General features: G+C 39.0%; 1 long non-coding RNA gene across 2 annotated transcripts in view; it reads left to right on the top strand.

The window, feature by feature from the left end:
• LOC132075746 (uncharacterized) overlaps positions 1-18750 on the top strand; it is a 173000-nt gene that overhangs the window by 20004 nt on the left and 134246 nt on the right. Inside the window, exon 2 of one of the 2 annotated variants that reach the window (XR_009418814.1) lies at positions 7750-8654. The exons of the other annotated variant lie outside the window; for it this stretch is intronic. This is a non-coding gene — a long non-coding RNA (uncharacterized LOC132075746). Of the gene's footprint in view, positions 1-7749; positions 8655-18750 lie in introns of those variants that run through there. 2 annotated transcript variants of the gene reach the window in all.

The raw sequence follows: 18750 nt of genomic DNA, 5'->3' as shown, positions 1-18750 counted from the left end.
CTGCAACATGAGGCAGCAGCTCATGGCTCTGTTGCCTCGTTTCTCTGGGAGATGGGGTGTGGACTCTGTCATCTGTCCTTGTGGGGATTTCCTGCCCATAATTATATTAACATTAATAATCCCATAACTATCCCTGCTTCCTTCCCTTCCCCCATAATTATTAGAATTTGCCATATCTTACATAACCTCAGATGAGAACGGCCTAAGTTACCTGGCCTAAAAGCTGGAGTTTGAGTGTAATCTCTTGTTTGGGTTATCCTTGCTTGGATGCTTTCATTATTGTTGATTTTTTTTGCCAACCCCCTTAATTTTTGCATGAAAACAGAATAAGACATTAAAACTGGACAATGTTAATCTTAATCGTGTCTGGCTTTCCTCTGGATCATCAGTGTAGCCACTAACTACAGGCACTTCAGCTCCTAAGCAGATTTATGTGAACTTCTTTAGAAAGAAAATCCTTGTGAGGTAAAAATCTTCCCAGGATAAACTGTGTCACAGCGAATGGAACAGACAGCTGAGAGAAGCCACTGAGTCTCAAACAAATGGCAGAGATCTAAAGCTTTGAAACAGTCTGGAGGGCCTTGAACCACTCAGACTTTATGCAGGAGAAAGCAAGCTCTGGCAACTACTCTGACAACTTGTGTTTTGCTTTTCTTATTGTTTTTTCTCATTTCTCTAACTCTGAAATAATGTAAGGTAGGAGGGCAAAGTAGTTCCTTTCAGTTCTGTTGAAAGGTTGTTACACTTGACAGGTGTGTGCTGTTTTTCTGTGTTTGAAATCTTGGCTGCATGGATTATGTAATCACTGTTGTGTACCCATCATCAACTAGGATATTTTTATGTTTGTTTGTTGATCTTTGTGCTGTCAAATAAGTAATTCAACACAAAATCTAGTGACAAGGAACAGTTGCTCAGTTATGGTAGCCTACACTTTTTCCTTTCCACCCCTGTTTGTCTTTCATTCCAGTGACCCGCAGTACCGTTTCAAATAATCCTCTTTCCAATGGAAATTTGCTTCCAGTCTGAGTGTAATTCTTGCTATCATATTCCATCAGGGATAGGCCTCCTCTTATTTTGTGCATGTTTTTTCTGCCAGACACAACAAAAAACAAACGTTTGTTAAGCTTTGTGCTTTATAGGAACAGGTTACTCAGTTGTACTTAATAGTTGTGACGGAATGACCAAGCAGATTGTGGGTAAAGACACTTTTGGGTTGAGGTGGTTGCACCATTAAATGACTAAAACATGATATTTCCTTATTTCTGATATGTTGAAAGCTTAGAGCTTTTTAAGTAGAAGTTTAATTAAATCCATGAGACTCTCTTGGCTGAATTAACAAAGTGAAAATTATGCATCATCACTGCTTCTGTCCATTTAAGTCTTATAATAAATGTAAAAAGAAAGTAGTCACTATCATTCAGAATGCTATGAATAGAAATGTGACAATAACCTGGCTGGTGTAAGCATTTATAGCTCTAAAAGAGTGGAAATAAATGTAAAATCTATTACAGGTTTAATTACCAGGCAAGTATAGGATAAAGTAAAACTTAAAAATTGTCATAAAGTTGAAGTTTTTTGGGTCTTTTTAGCTCCTGAATGTCTTTTAAAGAAAGCCAAATCACAGGTAGTCCTGGTTTCTTGTACCTGAAGCACCTTCAATAAAAAAGTGATTTCTTTCTGCTTATTTAGAACTATGTAGGTAAAAAGTAGTGTACTGCCAATGGAAAATATGAATTCCTGCCTTTTGTTGCCTTACCCATGTGCTCTTGCAAGGTTATGGGTATGTAGCATTTAGTGGGTGTAGAAGGTAATGGCTCTGTTCTGTTCTGTGAGCTGAGCTCTGAGACTACTTGTAGCTACACACCCTTGAGTCATGTTTGTGAGTCCCAAATTCAAATCTCAAATTTGTGTGGACTGGCTTAACCCATCAACAACACATTCAGGCTCAAATACTGTCTGCTTTTCTCTAGCTCCAGGGGTAGATTAGGCAGCACTTAAAGTAATTTTTCTGATTTTAGTCCTTCCACTCTTCTAAAATTCACTCTCTATGTAAGTTGGCCACTTTGTTAATGATTAGATTGGAATTAAGGCTCTCTTGTGGCAGTAGTAAATTATAATTCATTACTTCAGGGCATGGGATAAGTTTTTTTTCTTATCTTCCTGAGTGGTTCAGAAAACATGTTGACCAAAGTAAACTTATTTCCATCAGTGAGACAGGAGATAATGGTATGCTTGCAAAAGAAAACAGTGCTCAAATTTTGTGCTTTTTAGGAGGTGTTTTCTGCAATTTCCTTCTTCCAAGTGGCCAAGGATCAGAAGAGAGTTCCTGACCTTGTGCAGTTTTGCGATTCATAGATGTCCAGCGTGATTTAGGATTTTGGAATTAAATGGCTTCAGTTTGCTAAGTTGTAATTGAGCTGTTAGATTTCATTCACTAAACATAGTCTGGTCAAACAGCTGACCCGTGTTGTGGTTGGGTATTTGATGTTCTGAAAAATAACCTGCCTTGTGAAATGGAAAATTGAGGTCAAGCCATTTATGTGCCTCATTCGGAGCAGCTTTTCACTCAAAATCACTTCAATTGAGCCATGTCTTAGTACTGTGGGGGGTTTGCCTGGTGCTAAGGGTTATGGTTTATTGTCTTTGAGACTTATTTGAAATGCATTTTTCTGATAAGTTCTCAGTGAATATCCTAATCTGACAGTATATGTGGTGGTGGTTTTTACTGTAAAATTTCTACTTCTTGTTCAAAAGGTCTGTCTGAACTTCTCTGTCTGGTATTGACAAAGTTTGTTTTTTTGTCTGAAAGGATCCTTCATGGCATTTGGTTAGGTATTGTCTCTGCCCCATTCCAATACAAGCTTGCAAAAAAAAAGTCTGTTTGCCACACCACCTCTTAGGAGGTCAGAGATTTTAGGGGTGTGTACTGATATATTTTCTTCCTTGTGGTGCTATATTGAGAGCAGTTTTGCATATTATGCTTAATTACAAGGAGATACTGCTTTGGGTAGGCAAGGGGGTACTTATAATGTGTCAAACCTGTCTTCACTTCCAGGTGTGACTGTGGTAAGGGAAGAACAGTGAAAATCAGCGCTGCTCAGTTTGTTTTGGAGTATCAGCACTGACAGTGTGCCTCACACAGACACTCACTGTGCTGATGGGTTTTGGTACCAAAGCACTGGGTCTCTCATCCTTCAACTGTGTGGCTGAACTCCCTGCTCTGACTGTGCACTTGGCTTTCATGATAAATATCCTCTGCTCAGGAAAATGGCTCCTTGTGATGGAGCTGCTGCTGATAAAATAACTTCAATTGCTTATCTTTTTGAAGTAAGACTTCTTGAGAACTTCAAGAAAGCACCCTAATTTTTATCTCTTTGTAGACAGTCATGTTTAGTGGAGAGAAATATTTCAGCCAGATGCTCAAGCTGTAGTGGTAGTTCAGGCTGTAAATTCATGCATGTCACGCCAAACCATGTGCTCTGTGTTGGTAATGCTGATACCATTGCTGGTTTCTAAAAAATATTTTTTATTTTTGCATGAAGAAATAGCTTCTGTGATTGTTGACTCAGCTGTTTCAGAAGCAACTGAGTTTTAGAGGTTTAAGAGTTTTGTTTTGCTTCTTTTTGGATTCACTGTATGTTTTAGAAGCTCTCAGGAAGAGATATGCTGCCCACTGGTCACACTTGTAAATAATTTGTCAATATACTTCAGGTTTAGAAGTTGGAGAATCATTTTGGTCTTTGCATAGTTCATCTGATTTTCTGTCAGGAGGTAAAAATATTCTGATGAGTTTGTTGCTTATATTAAAATGAAATGTGTGACCCTGTAATGGAAAGATTGCTGTTAAAACATCTGAAGACTGGCCTTCCAAATTTCTGGAAAGCAAGATAAAGCAATTTTGCAGTGATTTACACACCTTGAGAAAAAGTACCAATAATACTATCTTACCTAACAATCAGCAGTAATGAGGTAGGCAAACAATTTGTAATGCATTTTGTTGTCACAATATTTGCAAATGAGCCTTCAGTAGCAGAGCTAGATAAACCATTCCTGTCAATGTCTTGGACTTGAGATTTGTGAAGTTTTGTCTTTGCTGGTTTTTGTTACTGTTTTCTTACTGCCTCTGGCAACTTTTATTGTGATTCTGTGATACTCTAAAAGAGAGCAGAGTTATCTCTGTTTTTAAATGAACCAAGAGGGTTTTAGTTCATCTTTGAAGTGTTACAGTAAAATGAATCTAATCAAATATTTCAGGTTTTGTTTGTATGCAGGATTCACTAAAAAAAGTTGTGGTAATTAATTGCTATTTCTGATCCACAGGCTGTTTTTCCTCAAGGTGGACAGTGGATCAATACATGCTTTAGATGTTTACAAATCAGTCTATTAATAACACTCAGTTGTGCACTTATTCTCACTGGAGTAGTGGTTATTCCTACAGAAATGCCCAGGAGAAATACCCAGCATAGAGTAAGCAAAACTAAATGTCACTGCTTAAAGCATTCTCTCCTGTCCCTTAAAGTTTGGGAGTTGCCTTCCTGTTCCTTCCCAAGTTCATTCCACGTTTCAGGTGTTACTGAAATCACTGATTTGGATTTTGGGGTGATTGGTGGATTTAAACCTCCTGCAAATTAAACCTACATGTCAGTCTCAGGTAATGCAAAGAACAAAGCAAGTGAATTGTAGGGACAGCCTCAAATTGCTGATGTCTATCAGCAGAACTAGCCAGAGGGAAAATGTAAATTACTTATAAAATAAGTAACTCTAAATGTGTGAAAAAAAAGCTGTTTTCAAAGAGAATTAAAGGTGGCAGTCTTGGAGATGGGACAATTATTAGGATGCTCAACAAAAGCAGCATTTGAAATAATTGTCTGATTTAGCAATTGCACTTAGGGTAGAATGCAGTTTTCTCCCATTCTGACAGTATACTGAATGTTGAGGAACAGTGAAATTAAATGTGAAAATTTTTAGTTAGTTGCTTTAGCAAAGACAGTTTTCTACACCCAAACAGAGGGATTTGCAGTTCTGCATGAAATCCATGAGGGACTTTGCTACCGGTACTTCCTCATCTGAAAATGGATGTAGACATCAGGCAATATGGGCATTTTAAAGTACCTTTTGGGTAAATCAAGACACTCTATGCAGTTCCTGTGCATGAGCTGCCTCATGGGAAGGGTAAATGAGAAGCCCCTGCCCTTGTTCCTCATAGTTCCTGTGCTGTGGAGCTGCTGATGTGTGGATACACTTGTCTGGTTTTCTGTGAAATGCTTTGGATCCTACAAACATGGATCTAGTGGGTTTGGATTACAAAAATAACTCTTTAAAGCCATGGCACAATTGATTTTAAACTTGACTGCTGTCCTACATTGACATGTTTGTAAGGAAGCTGTACAGAGTGCACTGAGCAGGCAGAAATGACATCCAAGTACCAAATTGCCATTATGCCCAATGCCATGCATGTTCAGGTGCATAAATACAAACAGGGTACAGCAGGTAACTTTCCATCTTGCTTTCCTATGGCATGTAAAATATAATAATTTCTGGTTGTGACTTAAACTATTGAAAGCATACGTGTGATTACTGGAGCAGCAGCTTTAATGATTAAGCTACTTGCATACTTGCTGGCTGGCAAAATTAACATTTTACAACCAGTTTGAGTCTACTCCTCTTTTTGAGAGTTGGCAGAGAGGGTAAAATTCAGGTGTATATTATTTTTTAAAGAAAAATAACTGATCAATGGAGAAGTTCAGTCAGGAACTTGAGAAGTGCTTACCTATGGTTAAATTAGTCCAATGTAGAATGTAAAGCTTCACATGCGGTGTTTCCTCAGTAAATGCCTTCCACCAACACCAAACCAGGAGTGTTTCAGCTGGAGTAAAACAGCTGAGTCACAACTTTGTGCTGGTAAATTAGTGTCACATCTTGGAAAAAGGAGCAGTTGGCTTTTGTCATTTGTTTGTTGGCAATACTTGAGTGCTGTGTCATCCTGAAGTTGTGACACATTTAGAAATCAGTTATTAGTGGACCTAGAGGTAGGACAGACTGCATGAGTTGTAGGATGCGGCTGTGATTTAACTAAAGGGGGGGAGCAGCTTTTAGTGGAGGTTAATGATACCTGCAGTTCTTGGGTTTGGTAAAAATACAGAGGTATAAATAAGCCAATTTCAAATAACTGCAAATTGCACTGAATAATTCCGTATCTCTGAGTCAGCTACACTATCCTACCACTTGTAATGTTAGGCTTGAAATAACTCTTTGTGAAATGGGGTTAGAAAAGTTGCTTTATCACTGAATTTATATTTTCTGGTAAAGCCTTTAACCTTTGACACTGATATTTTATCATGGAGAAGGTGTTTTCCAGCAGGCTGTGCTGGTGAGGCTGTACATGCAGGTGGGTGCTCACAGCCTGGTGTGGACCCTTGTTTGTTTTGCAGGTGTCCTGTTTGCCTGGCTGTTTCTTTCTCCTTCAACTGTAGGACAGAATATTCTTTGTTTTGCTCCCCCCTTAAACTTTCGTCCTCCTTTTATTACATTTATTATTACATTTAACAGAAGTGTGTAACCAGCCCACCCACAGAAGTCAGAGTTTTCTGGGGCAGCATGGTTTCAGTGATGAAAAGTGAATAATAATTCCCCCTTGGTTCATCTGCACTTAGTGCTGTTTGATCCTGAGACTCAGTCAGGAGTGTAGGACATTGCTATATTTTCCTGCTCACTTTGCTTGATTAGGGACTGATGTGATTTCCCCCATGTTGTAATTAATTTTTGCACAGAAGCACGCTTAGGTTTATAGCTTAAAGAATAAGTGATGGTGACTGGTGTTGCTGTCTACATGTTTTAATCCTATTCCATGTCTCGATGCACTAAACAAATACATGGTTGTTACATCTGCCCTGTTGTGATGATTACTGCAATTTTTTTGTTTTTATAAGCTGCTGTTTAATTTTGCAAGAATGTATTGAATTACTCCTCCAGAAGGCTACTATTATTGTCCTTCTGTTATATGAGCACTTAATGGACAAGTAGGTAAAAGTATTGAAAATTTGGGTTCTAATGTAAATATGAACCCAAAGTAAATATCAAACCCAGTCTTTCCTGAGCACAATTGAGATGTATAGTCCTATTGAAAGAAAAAAAAACAAACCAAACATTAAAACCTGAAGGAAAATCCCCCAAGTCACAAGTAGATATAGAAGATAGAAGTGAAGGCAATTGATTTGGGAAAGCCAGTGAATGCAGCATGATGTGTATGACAAGATCTCCTGGGCAATTGGGTGTGTGTGAGAGCCAAATCTGTGCTATTGGTTTATACTCTGGATTTTTTGGGTGAACTTGGAAAGAAAGATGGCATTGTTGTTGGGACATGTAAATAGCTGTATTTCATTTATCTCCGAGGAAAGACTTGTATCTTCAGTAATTTCTCACTCAGTATATACAGCTGATTCTATCCCTTCTGAGTAAAGTTACTATCCAAATTGCCTTCATATTAAATAGTTTCTAAAAAAGTTGAGTTTTTGCTTTAGCAGTCCAAAATGTAATGCTGTTTTTTCTGGTCAAACTCAGATATAGTTATGCTTGCATTAGAAACTGTTTCATTTCAAAGGAAAACTTGTTACCAGGGAATTTGTGAGTGAAATGATTATTTAAAGCTACTTCTCACAAGAGGAATTAGCTGAGATTAACCTGTTGGAGAAAAACTTTTTATTTTTTTCAGTTTCCATTTAGACCTCAATTTTATTATTCCTTTTTTAGTGACATCTGACTTCTCTCAGGACACTTAACCTGCTGTGTTAGAAGAAAAGATAAAGCTCTCCTGTTCCCATAAATATTGTATGGCTGATGAAGAAAGAACAGTGGATTTGCTATACTGGGGGGATGTATTTTTATTATGCTGTTTTGTTGTTTGAGTAATTTATGTGTTGCAATGTAGCTGTGAAAGAAATACATATTAATCCTTCTAAGAAATTACTTGTAATATGCTGAAGTAGAAGTGAGTTCTCATGCTATGTCATATCTGTTTATCAGGGATAATTTGATTGGCCCAAATACTGAACACTGATTAGACCAAGTTCCTTTAAATGTTAAGTTCTTGTGTGTGGTACCAAAATCAGTATTTACATGCTTAGAAATAATCCCTATTTTGATTTCTTTTTCTGTGGTTAGAAACTATCCTCATTTTGCCACCCTAGTCAACACAGCACAGTATATTGTGGGTTAGGTTCTTTGGCTATTCAAAATCTCATTATTATCGTTTTTGTGTTGTATTTAACAAAACAAAGCACCTGGCTTTCAGCAGGAATTTCAATAACAAATAACATAGATAAAGAATGATTCTTAAAATGTCTCTCTGAAAGTAGAGACATTTTTATCATTTATTTGTTGGTAATACTTGAGTGCTGTGTCCTCCTGAAGTTGTGACACCATTTAGAAATCCATTATTAGTGGACCTAGAGGGTAGGACAGGTATTCCCCCAAATATTTTGACGAACCTTGCATCCTTTGTCACTAAGTAGTGTTCAAATTATTTCAACACGTAAATATTTTAAACGCTGCTGTAATTAATGATTATTAAAGTACCAGTTCTGCTGGTTTTTCTGTGCTTGCCTTTCCAAAAAGGCTTTTTTGTAATGACTATTAAAGTGCCAGTGCTGCTTGGTTTTCTGTGCTTTCCTTTCCTAGTGAAGCTTTTTGTGCCGGCGTTGAAACCGGTAAATAGTTTACAGGCAAAACAAAGCATCCTCCGTAAAACTGCTGCACTGGGGAGATGTCAGGATCCATCCAGTTTGGAAAGAGCCATTTGCCTGTTAACAAGACCAAACAAAGTGTGTGACTCACGCACTGCAGCTGCTGGTGGGGCTCAGAAATGAGGCAGAGGCTCTCCCAGCCATGACAGCCCTGGCAGCGGGGCTGCAGCACATCTTTGGTGCTGATTTCCTGCAGGGCCATGTTTATGTTGGAGGCGGTGCACAAGCTGCTGTGTGGACATCAAATTATTCTATTGGTTTGAGGATTAATGAGGTTAAATTAGCTCAGTCGTTTAGTGCGCATTTTATTGAAGTTCAAGCTGTTCAGGCTGTTGCAGTTAATATAAGCAGCCCAGAATGTTGCCAGTTAAATGTAAGTTACTCACCAGGGATCCAGAGTTCATTATTGGAAGTAACAGCACAACTTTACTTGTGATAAAGTTAAACTTGTTGGGAATGCTCTTCCCTGTGTTATCTGAGGGGCAAAACTGGGGGGAGTATCATTGATCAGCACTGCAGGATACCTGGATGAGATGTTTAGGGGGATGTATTGCTCTCTTTATACCTGTGGTACAGGTAGAAGTATTGGTGATAAAATCAACTCCTGTGGGTCTTTGGTTTGCATTAAAAAAAAAAGTCTCATTCACTAATGAAAAAATATTTGGAGTTAGAGGGAAGTGAAGAGCTAGGAATGAATATCTCTGAGAAACTAAACCCAAGAGTTGCTGTGAGAACCCTAGCTCTGTGTTGGCTTCTGATTTAAGGGGAACCAGTGGTGCACAGATGAATCCATCTTACAGAGGTTTTCTCTGAAGATCTCATGTTTGCAGGAACTGTGTTTAAATGTACTTCAGAGGCAGTGGAAAAGTTTGGAAACTCCCGCCAATGTGCAGGTTTGGGAGAGGTTAGGGAAGAAAATCATGAGTAAAACTTTTTATCTAAAACTCTTGGGTTTTTACTTTGGGTTACTGAAATTCCATCCATACTAAAATTCCATCTAACTTCGGAGGGTTTTTTGTGCTTTGTCACACAAGAAGGGGTGATGTTGTGGTACCATGTTATGTGTGGAATGCCACTGAAAGGAGGAAGCAAGTAGGCTTGGCTCATGCTCTGAGAAACCCCCTCAGGTTTCAGGGCTTTCCAGGTGGCAGGAGAATTGCCCTATCACTGATGGGAGGTCATGTAAATTTGGGGTAGTTTTGGTAAATGTGGAATCTCCTCATTGAGGAAAGTGTCTAGTGGGATGTGGGTCTTGAAGCCATACTGAAGGTGCGCCTGTTGGGGATCATGGGGAAAAATCATGTCTAACTCTTAGTTAAGAATTACAAGTAATTACTAAATAGCATTCTAAGACAAATAATAATTTGCTTCTAAAGTAGTCAGATGCTTTTAAATGTTGTTTATAAATTAAGTTGTGAGAAAAACAGGAGCACCATCTTGAATATGTGTTTCTTACAAAGGTTTGTAAGAAACCAAATACAATCTATCAATGGCTTTCTTTTGGTGGGTGAAGAGTAACTGCTTTTGTGGCACCAAAGCAATGTGCAGCAGTACTCTTGAAAACTGTAGGCAGAATTGGATGTTGCTGAAACTCATCCTGGACACAGCCGTGACCCTCCCTGGGTCACACAAGCAGGGCGTTTGAGCAGTATCTGGACAGCAGGATAAGGCAGGGATTTCTGTGTTTATGGCTCTAAGCAATGTATCTCCAGGTGACCTGCTAGTTCCAAGTAGTGGGAAACTTTAATCATGTTATGTAATACCAAAAACAAAAATCAAAACAAATTCTTTTGAGTTGAGCTTATCTGTAGAGGTATGTATAATGTATTGTTAACAGACTAGTGAGCTAATTAAATTTCTAATAAGTAGAAAAAACAAAACTGTTGGAGCTCTTGCATGCAACCAAATCTAATGAATTTTACTTCAATTTCTCAGTCTATAATTCTGTTCCTTTCAGTAGGGCAAGTAATTTTAAGTGAGGAAGATTTGGCCTGTTTAGACATAAGGAAAATATGAATATGAGAAATGAATATGTAGTCACAACTATGAAGTATTACCTTACAGCAGTCAAGATTGTACTACAAAGTGAATTTGAAGAGTCAGACCATGTGTTGTAAGGTACTTAAACATACTTGATAGTGGCTGAAAGTCTGGAGTAACTGATAGTTGTCTTTTCTGGGCATGGTGTTTCTTTTTGCCCTATTCCCATCAGTTTAGGATAGCTTGAGGGATTTCTTTCTTTGAGTTATGCAAGCTGCAGAATACCTCATCCTCAGATTTCATTGTTATATTTTGACTCTATTACATTTGCTGTGTTCCTCCTGAGAGCTTGAGGGTCTCTTGCCGTGTTTTTGTGCTGAAGGCAGCTAGCTGAAGTGTCTGTCACAAGAGTTGGTCCCTGTTTGGGAGCACATGGAAGAGACATTCTTTTTGTCTTCATCTTCTCCCCTTTCTTTTCAGAAATGCCATTTTTAGAACTGTCGTGGTAACACTTTTAAAGCAAAAGTGCATTATATAATACATGGCATTAGTGATGAGAATGTAGGCTATGGAGCTGGTTAAATATTAAGGAGAGATTCTTGAATATCCCACACTGGGCAATTCTTTCAATTTCTGGATCCTTGGCTTCTGTAAAATGGCAGTGCTATAATTGAGCGCAATTAGGCTGGATATATCAAATGGAATCTTTGACTCTGTCTTTATCTCTAACTCAGGAAGCCAGAATAATACTGTACTTAAGACTTTGTAAGCTTTCCTAGGCATTATTTTGGTTGGCACTGCATGCTTGCTGTGTTTTTTACAACAATTTGCCATCTTTTTTTGGAAGTTCAAAACATCTCCATTGGTTGCTTCTCTTTATTTTTAATTTTTAAATATTGGTATTGTAGCTTATTTGCTTTACTATTTGTGTGCATATTAAAAAACACTCAGAAGCTCCTGGGGAGCTTAGTGGCCCATCAGGACAGTTGATGCAGTCAGTGACAACAAAGCCAGCCCATTTGCAGGTCAGACAGTCAGGATTAAGTTGAGTTCAGGAAGCAGCCTTGAATACAAATTGTCTTCGCCATGACAATGTTAGTGAGGTTAATGGGGCTGAGAGGCAAAGGCTGCTGAAGGCTTTTCCTCAGGTGTTGGTCACTTCTTACTTGATGCTCATGTGGAAGATGCTGTTTGTTATGTCTAACTCTTCAAAGAGGTTGGGAGGAAGGATCATCCTTAACCAAATCTTTGTGTTTTCCTCTCTTACTTGTTTTACCTCATCAACCCAGAGTGCTTCTGGACCAGAGAGCAGATATCCCATAGAATGGACACGCTAAAGGAGCTGACCAGGGGTTTTCTGATGAAGCAGGATTTATCTGGGGTGAGAAAATGTGATTTCATCAAAATTAGGAGCTTGTTTTATTTAGTCTATTTCAGTCAAACTTCCAAGAGGGCAACCCTGCCACTCTCCCAAATCCAGACTGTCAAATGTAGGAGTGAAAGGGGGAAGAGATCAAATCTTGCATGTCCTACTTGTACTTAATGTCTTGCTTATTAAACCAGACTCTTGCATATTTCCTGGGTATTCGTGAGAAGCAGCCTAAAAACTCCTCACTATTTTGGGAATGGTGGCCTTTCTGTGACCCTTGTAGCAGCTTCTGATCTTCATGGGTTTCTTCCTATCTGAATTAAGGGCAAGATAACATCTTGAGCAAAAACTTATGGAATGTTAGAACAGCTCTGTCAAAAGCTCAGTAATGCTTGAGAACTTTGGTTACAGGTTTCAAAAGTTGCTTAACACTTACATTTTAATTTATACTGGCTTTAAAGGAAATATATTCTGAATAAAGCTTAGCATGTTCTTAATTTTTGCAAATTTCTTTTGCACAATTCCCCCTCTCTAAAATTCTTGCTTTTTTTCTGCTCCACCTTGAGGGAGATGGATGGCCTTTTACTTATCTGAGTGGGGCATGTGGAAAAAATTGATAAACTTATGCCAAAGGTCCCATGAATATGCTATTTTCTTAAGTAGTTGGACATAGAGAGCAGTAGAACTACTGTGTCTTCCTGGTGTTTGAAACCCGACCAGAAACTGTCTTGTGCATGTGCTCCAAGCCAAGCAGATGTAATTTATATGCAGTTAATTAGTGCAATACCAATGTTTTACCTGTTATACTTAGGTATTCCTGGGTTTTTTGACCCAAAATTTGTCAAGTCTGTAAGGCTGGAATGATGGTTGTTGCTCTGCTAAAAAATGCAACATATGTAAGGGTTGCAGAAGTTGTTGGAACTTGAAATGTAGGAAAAATGTAGGATCTTGGGGAAAATTCACATCACTCTTCAGTACAGCAGATCAAAGTAACTGCTTAGTTTTGTGTTCTCCTTTTTGTTTGCCTGTTGGTGTTAAAATTGAGCTTGCTTTAGAGACTCTGCACCTCTAATTATGGAGTCACCATCAATCTGTAGTGCCTGGCTGGGTGCATTGATAGCTTGAAGGAGATTTTGGAACTAATTGTAGATTTCTGGGAAAATGCCTTGAGTGAAAAAAAAGATATGTTAACCCTGAGTCTTTACCATGTGCTGTCTGTCCTCTCTCAAAGCTTGTTTGTCTGTCTGCAAGCCAGAACTTAGAGTTGCAGAGGTGCCATACTTGGTTTATCAGTTGGATATCCACTTAGGATTGTGTCTTATAGCAAGCATACAAAATAAGTTGATAATTTTGGAGCATTTTGACTTTGGAGATAGGCATAACTGGTCAGAATGAGCTACCTGTCACCACTGAGATTAGGCATGTCCACTGTAACAGAATGGCTGGGTTTTTCCACCTTCAAAATTAATTTAGAAATGTATGCTAATAAAATCTGAGGAACAAAATTTTAGTATTTGACTTGGAACTTTGTTTGAGGTGGTAACTGACACTTCTAGCACCAACTACTACTTCTTGTACTTTGAGAGATTCTGCAAGGGATTTGAGGGCAGAGAAACTAGGTTCAAAACAAGTTGGAACTTCAGAGACGCACAAAATGAACTAGGTTGGAAAGGTACCTTTAATATTGTCTAGTCCAACCTATGACCTAACACCTCCTCATCAACTAAACCATGGCACTGAGTGTCATGTCCATGTCGTGTCCATATCCAGTCTTTTTTAAACACCTCTAGGGACAGTGACTTCACCATCTCCCTGGGCGGATGATTCCAGTGCACAATCATTCTTTCAGCGAAGAATTTCTTTCTAACATCTGACCTAAACTTCCCTTGGTGCAGCTTAAGACTGTGTCCTCTTGTTCTGTCAGTTTTTGCCTGGGAGAAGAGACCAAGCTTCACCTAACTGCAACCACCTTTCAGGGAGTGATAAGGTCACCTCTGAGTCTCCTTTTCTCCAGGTTAAACACCCCAGTTCCCTCAGCTGCTCCTCACAGGGCTTATATTCCAAGCCCCTCTCCAGCCTGGTTGCCCTCAGTGTCCTTCCCAAGCTGAGGGCCCAGAGCTGGACACAGCACTCAAGGTGTGCCCTCACCAGTGCTGAGTACAGGAGGAGAATGACCTCCCTGCTCCTGCATTCCTGATCCAGGGCAGTTGCCATTGGCCATCTTGGCCACCAGGACACAGTGCTGGCTCATGTCCATGTCACCCAGTGCCCCCAGGTCCCTTCTGCTTGGGTGCTGTCCAGCCACACCATCCCCAGACTATAGCACTGCAGGGCACTGATAAGAAAAAATTTAAAAACAAAGGAAAATTTCCCCATGGAGCGCCTCACTTGGATGTGTCTGCAGTCTTGGAAGCTTGGCTACCCCCTGTTCTCCTACAAATGGACCTTGAGCTGGTTTGGAGGCTGTGGCAGGGGAGCGCAGCTGCCTTATACCCTTGACTGATGAATGGTACCGTCTCTAGAGGGGATGGCATCCTCAGCTTCAGGAGGGACACACAGAGCTTTGGGACACCACCTAGCCAGCCAGATCAGCTCAGTCAACAACCCTGGAGAGCAGTGGGGTGACACATGTCCAGATTGCCCTCACATCCAACTTGTGATGGTCACACCTTTATTTCTATAATACAGAAAAGCAAGGAGATGTGATTTGTGGAGTCACTGTTTCAGCACATAAAAATCCTCCTATTTGAGTTCTATATTGCACAAACTTTTGTTCTTGGCTACTGGGAAAGGCTCTCTAAGTTTTATGTAGAAATTTATTGGAATTTTTACAGTTCATGCCCTGTATATGGTATCACCCAGCCGGATGCAGAATAAGGTTTGAAGTTGCCAACAATTTTGATGCTGTTGTGCATACACAATATTTTTCTACTAATTACCAGTGCTGTGGAAATTTTTCTACTCTTGACTGTGCTTGTAATAGAGAACTTGCTCTCTACTGAACAAAGAATGTTGAGGCCTTCATCTTAGACTTATAAGGAGAGGGATGAGGTGGAAAAACCATCAAACTTACCACATGAATATTTAGAAATCATCATCTCTGATTTCATTCCCATTTTCCCATTGGAATATGTCAGTGACACCTTAGAACAAATGGGTTTTCTGGAGGTGCTGAAATGTGGTGACAGGAAGCTTCTCTGAGTTAAACCTTAGACATAAAGGGAGAGAGAAAGCAGCAAGAGCCTGACAATGTGGCAGGAAAAGGAGTGGGCAGAACTGACACAAACCAAATAAGAGTTTAACAGTGTTACCACTGAATAGGAGCAGAGAGTGAAAGATGGACAGTAATTGGGGGACCAGAAAAGTGATGGAACACTACAGTGTTCCATCTCGCTTCCTACAGTGAGATGAAAAGGACTTGTGGCATTAGAGGATGGAGCTGCATGGGACTTGTGGGGAAGTTAGTCCCCACAAGTGACTAATGATGCAGGATTTTGGAGAATGGTGTTTGCTTTCAAAGGAAAAGGCTGAATAAGTTTAGGAAAAGGAGGGCAGACAAGTCCTACTTGTACTTTTAAACTAATCCAATATTTCTCTGACATCAAACTTACGTCAAGATAAAAATAATTTCAGCCAGAAAGGGAAATTAAAAGTTTTCAGACATCAGTACAGTGGAAGATCTACAAATAGTCCCTGTATGTAGGAGGGCGTGAACATTGTGTTTAGGTGAAAGTTCCTTTTTTGACTTAAAGATCACTAATGTGACTGACTTGTCAAGTAGATCTTCCTCTAGTTTGAGGGAACTGTTTTTTGCCCTTTGCATTTTAATTTTTCTTTGGGCAAAAAGTGATTTGTGGCAAAGTCAGTGTACTAAAAGTTAGCCTATTCTCAATTTTTGTGTCCCAGAGAACACTTTTTTTAAAATCACTGTTGTACTATTTTCATACCTTGATACAATAATGAGAGCAGACAGGTGTTAGTGCATATAGTATTCTTTGTGTTAGACATGAATTTGAAATGTTTGTCACTTTGGAAAGGATAAAGTGAAGGGAACTGGCTGTAGATTTCAGGGTCACTCGTGAGCTTTATCTTTATATTAAAAATAGAGAATTGCGCATCTGGTAAATCAGGATAAAAAACTGTGGTATTTTGTAACACTGAACAAAATCCTGTATCTTGTGCAGGTGGCAGTTCTTCAATGGGTTGGCTTAAATAGAGCTCTCTTTGATGTTGTGATTTGAGTTCTGTTAGTTGGCTTTTAACTTCACTGTGTCTGCTTTTCCTTTTCCATTCTGTGCTGAGTTGGATTGACAGAGTTCTGTATTTGCTGCTTCAATGGGGTGAGAATTTTCTCTTATCTCTACCCTGTGTATTGATACCCTCTGAAGCTCAGATGTGGTCCTGCAGAGAGGCTGTAACAGGACACTTTAATACCCTCTGGATTGGACACTCCTGATGTGATATTGATCACTGCAGCTTTGAATAATCATTACAGGTGTGACCTAACACATGAAGCTAAGTTTGATGCTGGGTGATAACCCCTGCCTTCAGATCAGAGCAATCTCCTTTGGTTACAGCAGGAAATTAGAAAAGGCAGAGTGGCAATGAATGATGTGACTTGTTTTGCTTAGTTGGGGAAATATTGCTGTGTTCTGTTGTGTTTTCAAAAAAAACAACAATGCTTGGTTGTTTTTTTTTTTTTCTTAGGTTGTTTTTATGCTTTTGGGAACTTGGGCATGAAGCAAGATGCCATTTTAGAAGTGATAAAATTTTCATACTAGAAGTAATATTAAAACTAAAACAACTTAGAGGGGAACTCTTCTTACAGTCCTTGTGGTGTTGTCTTAATCTTGTTAACTTTCCCTGTTAGTGTGCAGAGGTTTGTACATAAAGAGTTTTTCATAATGTAGGGTCTCTATAGCACAGCTTTGGGGGGTGAGAGAGGAGCTGCTTTATTTGTATGTCTCAAAGTATTCCAAATCTTCCAACTGTAGGCTGAGTCTGCAGAAGCACTATTTTTCTCACCTCTGCCTAAGCTACAGCTAAAAATGGTTGAAGGCCTGTTTATTTGGGAGCAGAGGACACTGCAGCAATGCTGCAGAGCAGCTGAGAAAACTTGTGATCATTCTAAAGTTTTGTGAGTTTGTCTTGTGACAATTTGCAGTATTTTCCTTAAAGAGAACAATTTGAAATTGTATGGACTGATCTTATGTTTTCAGGGTTGCCCCAATAATCTTCATACCATTGTTCTTACTTGGTACTTCAAAAGTCCAAACTATGAATGAATCCTTTGAAGGAGCATCTTTAAAAACATGTTTTCCAGATGTGACTGTTCTGTAATCCTTAAATGTCCTGTAGGAAATAGTTCTTCTTGTTACAGGCTTCAGCTTGTAACCACATTTAATATCAAAGCTGTCAATAGATTCAAAATAATTTTCTGGCTCTGGCTATACATTCTGTTTCAGAGGTTTTGTCTCATTGTTCTGCCTAGCTGTGTTCTGAAGAAATTAATTGTTAATAGGACCTGAGAAAGTTGAATCTTTGAATCTTATTTCAAGAAGGCATCTCCAGGGATATAGCTGAAGTGCATTACATTGGTTTGTTTTCATATCTGGATTAGTAATTGGAAAAATAGGAAGAAAATTGGAAACATAGGAATAGGGTTTTTTTTCCTTTTTCATTGCTACAAATTTAATTATTTTAAGGAACCAGATTTTGCTGTAAATTTGTTTTTTTTCTGACTCTATTCTTTCTAATAAGTGTTTTTTCACTTTTTTCAGGGCAGCTGTTTGTTAATGTTTAATTGTAGTGTGTCCCTTACTTGGCAATATTTTGCTCGGGGTGATTTGCAGACTAAAGTAGCTTGCTCATGAAATTTAATCTTCTATCAGGTCTGTACAGCCATGTGCTTGTGTGTGGGGATGAGAAGAGGGCAGAGAAAGGGAAGGAGGCAAGGATTGTGTGAGTCTCCATATACATGCAGGAGGTGACCTGAACTGCAGAGGGATTGAACAAACCAAATGGGGGATCTGCCTGAAACAGGAAATTAAATATATTTGTGACAAATTTTAATATCTATCTCTTATTTTTTGTTTAGCCGAGAACTAGATTCTTAGAGACTTACCAAGTCTGATGGCAAACATCATGATTACATTTTAAGAGGCAAAAAATGTGTAAAAGGAAGGAAAAATAAAAGGGAAGGGGGAGAGGAAGGAGAACTAGTCTGGCCTGAAGAGGATGGATCACTTTCTAGATCCTATTTTTAAAAAGCATTGACAAATTCAACAGCAAATAGCAAATAGATGAGAAGTGTTTTTGCAAAGTAATTGATGCCAGATGTAGCCTGTCCTTTAACTTGATAAAATAATAGTTCAGGTGTAGGAAATTAGTTTCTACACTTAATAAACATGTCTGTGTGGAACTCTATGGGAAAATGCACAAGAAGGTGCTAAAATGGTGGATGGTAAACTGGGCAGGGAATGACTTAAGGGGAGGGCAAGAATCTGTGCTTGGAAAGAATTGGTCTGTTAACACATCCTCAGGGCTTGTCTTGAGATTGTTCTCCAGGATGAATGAAATGCTGTGACACAGGATTGAGAGATTTTGGTAGGATGGAAGAGTAGATAATTGGAAGAAACTGGATGGTCTCAACAGCCTGGA

The sequence above is a fragment of the Ammospiza nelsoni genome, chromosome 7 (assembly GCF_027579445.1).
Source record: "Ammospiza nelsoni isolate bAmmNel1 chromosome 7, bAmmNel1.pri, whole genome shotgun sequence".
Lineage (NCBI taxonomy): Eukaryota > Metazoa > Chordata > Aves > Passeriformes > Passerellidae > Ammospiza > Ammospiza nelsoni.
Note: the sequence above shows the minus strand (reverse complement) of the source record. Positions and strands in the feature narration are given on the sequence as shown.